We start from the raw sequence: 3,379 nt of genomic DNA on the forward strand, positions 1-3,379 counted from the left end.
GGTTACATCTGTAGAGTCACAAAGAGTCAAGACACGACCGAAGTGACTTATCATGCATGCTGGAGGTCCTGAACCACCAAAAAGTTTGGGGTGTATTCCTTTCTCCAGTCTCTGCTCGGGACCTATTCTCTTCCCACTCTCACACAGTAGAAAACCAGGGATTTTAAAGTCAAGAGATGATTAGCCTATGACCATGGTCATTCTTTAACAAGAAAAAAAAATTAACTCGATAGCATTCTTGTCAGATCTCTATAGCATTCTTGTCAAGGATATATTACTTCTCACTTGGGTTAATAACCTTCCCACCCCCTTGAATATTGTCACCTCAGACTCCCTCACACCTCACCTGACCGGCCACATTCTCACCAAGGTTACTTGTGATAGCCTCATTCCTAAATCCAGGGACTCCTGTCAACCCAAATGGTATTGCGTGCTCTGCAGCTTGGTCACTCTCAACACGTTTCATCTTTCTTTGAAATGTTCCTGCCATTTCCTCCCTTTACTATTCATGGTACGCTGTCTCTAGGCTTTCTGGAAGACATCTACCTGTTTGCATTTATAGCACCTGTTTTTTCCCCTCTGAGAATACTCCCTCCTTCTCCAAACCCAACCAACATAGTTGCAAGGGAATGGGATGGCTCTCTCCCAAGTGAGCTGGTCCAGCAGTAGGACTCTGACCCAAGTGAGACTAATCACCGTTTTTGTATTGGAGAGAGGACAGGTACTGGGGGGAAGCAGTTTCAGGGTGACTTTGAGTAAGAGTCTCTCACTGGATATCTGAATTCTCAGATACAAAGGGCAGGAAGTGGTGGTAAGTGTCTTACCGTGTGCATGAGAGAAACAGGTCCTTAATGAGACAATGAAAGATAGAGCAGACACAGAGAATGGAGAGGCCGAGAAAAGTAACTGCTGATGTTTGAAATTGGACTTGCTTCTCATTGTGAGCCCTTGGTTTCTTCTTCCCAGTGCTAGCAAGGGAAGAATGTGAAGGTTTTGAGTCAGGGCATCATGGACAATGGGAAAAGCCTAGTGTCACTGCCATAATGTCACCTAAGGATTTAAGGAGGAAGTCCTTGAAAGTAAGTCAAAGTACTCTTTGTGGAAAAGGTGGGATGAACGAACCCAAACCAAATAGAAACAGCAGCTTCCCCCCATGCAAAAGCCATGCCCAGATTTTCTTTTGTAATATTTATCAATATGTTTATTGAGAGCCTAATTAAGAGAAACTTTAATTAAACTTCCCTGATAGCTCAGTTAGTAAAGAATCCACCTGCAATGCAGGAGACTCTAGATCAATTTCTGAGTTGGGAAGATCCGCTAGAGAAGGGATAGGCTACCCACTCCAGTATTCTTGGGCTTCCCTTGTGGCTCAGCTGGTAAAGAATCTGACTGCAGTGTGGGAGACTTGGGTTCCATCCCTGGGTTGGGAAGATCCCCTGGAGAAGGGAAAGGCTACCCACTCCAGTATTCTGGCCTGGAGAATTCCACTGACTGTATAGTCCATGGGGTCGCAAAGAGTTGGACATGACTGAGTGACTTTTACTTTCACTTAATGAAGCTTTAGAATATTTGCAGACATATAAAATAAAGCTAATTAATATTCAGTTAAGGCAATAAATCTTTTAAAGAGACACATCTTTGTTGAGGACTGGCTCACCATTCACAATGAAAGATAATTTATGTTTTATTTGAATATTTTCATAAAATAAGACCATTTCAGTGATTTGTTCACTATTTTGAGCTGATTAATTATAATTGTAGCCATAAAACATTACTACTCTTCACATGAGTGCTAGGTCACTTCAGTCATGTTGGACTCTTTGCTACCTTTGGACTGTAGCCAGCCAGGCTCCTCTGTCCATGGGATTCTCCAGGCAAGAATACTGGAGTGGGTTGCCATCTCCTACTCCAGGGCATCTTCCGCACCCAGTGACTTAACCTGCATCTCTTGTACCCTGCATCGGCAGGTGGGTTCTTACCACTAGCGCCACCTGAAGTGCCCAGTACTCTTTACCGTTGGACTAGACCTGCCACGTGGGCTTCCCAGGTGGTGTGGTGGTGAAGGATCTGCCTGCCAATCCAAGAGACGTAAGAGATGCTGGTTTGATCCCTGGGTGGGGAAGGTGCCTTGGAGTAGGAAATGACAACCCCCTCCACTATTGTTGCCTGGAAAATTCCACGAACAGAGGAGTCTGGTGGGCTACAGTACAAGGGGCTGCAAAGCGTCAGACGTGACTGAGCACACACACACACAAAGACACACAGACACACCCCTACCATGTAACATAATTGCAAATCAGAGGCTCAAACACAGTCCAGTCAGCTTGTGGCAGGAGCTTGCACAGTACTTTTGAGAACTTTGGATTTGAATTTCTTTAGTGCGCTTTCACTGTCTAGGAGCTTATAGAACCTACCACACCCTATTAGGATTCCGCCAGTTTCCTTCAACCAGTTGAGTTACCTGTCTATCATCTAAAGGCTTTTGTTTTTAAGCTTCTGTAGAAATTCCAAAGTTTTGGCATAAATGAACAGATTGGGGCTCATTCACGCTATGCAAATTAGACATGATCACATAACAATGCCTGTACTCTCTCCAATGCAACAGGGACCTTCTGTCGCCTGTATTTTTCTTTATTGTTTTCTTTTCTTTTCTCTTCTCCTTCTTTGTCCTCTTCTTTTTCCTCCTGTTCCTTCTTTTCCTTCTCCTCCTCTTTTTCTTCTTAACAGATCAATTAAAAAAGTAAACCTCCTACCCAGAGATTTAACATATAAGCAGATATTCTCTGATAGAAATGGGAGTTGACAACAAAGCGTCACTCTCTTCTCTGGCAACTTCTTGGTCTTAGAAAGTGAAAGTGAAGCCATTCAGTCGCGTCTGACTCTTTGTGACCCCATGGATTGTTGCCTGCCAGGTTCCTTCATCCATGGAATTTTCCAGGCAAGAGTACTGGAGTGGGTTGCCATTTCCTTCTCCAGGGGATCTTACCAATCCAGGGATCAAGCCCAAGTCTCCTGCATTGCAGGCAGACACTTTACCTTCTGAGCCACCAGCAAACTGGCAAAGCATTGGTGGTTCAGTGGTAGAATTCTCGCCTCCCATGTGGGAGACCTGGGTTCAATTCCTGGCCAATGCATAGCGTCCAGGTGCTTTTCTTGGTCTTAATTAGCAGAAAACACTATATGGGCTAGTTTCTAATCAATCAATCAAAAATATCTATCTTGTATTCTGCCTACCAAAATGACACATTGTATAACACTTATTGTATATTCAACACAAAATATAATCAAGCATTCTGGTCTTTACCACATTGATAAGCAAGAAATGATGTAGCAACTACATTCTCAATTTGTATCTTCCTAATTATCAGTATGAAAGAAT

At 43.5% G+C, this 3,379-nt stretch overlaps 1 non-coding gene across 1 annotated transcript; it reads left to right on the forward strand.

The window, feature by feature from the left end:
* Nucleotides 1–3,063: 3,063 nt before the first annotated feature.
* TRNAG-CCC lies at nt 3,064–3,134 on the forward strand. The gene has a single exon. It is a non-coding gene; the product is annotated as a tRNA-Gly (tRNA).
* Nucleotides 3,135–3,379: the final 245 nt, after the last annotated feature.

Source organism: Bison bison, unplaced genomic scaffold (assembly GCF_000754665.1).
Source record: "Bison bison bison isolate TAMUID 2011002044 unplaced genomic scaffold, Bison_UMD1.0 scf7180017864341, whole genome shotgun sequence".
Classification (NCBI taxonomy): Eukaryota; Metazoa; Chordata; class Mammalia; order Artiodactyla; family Bovidae; genus Bison; species Bison bison.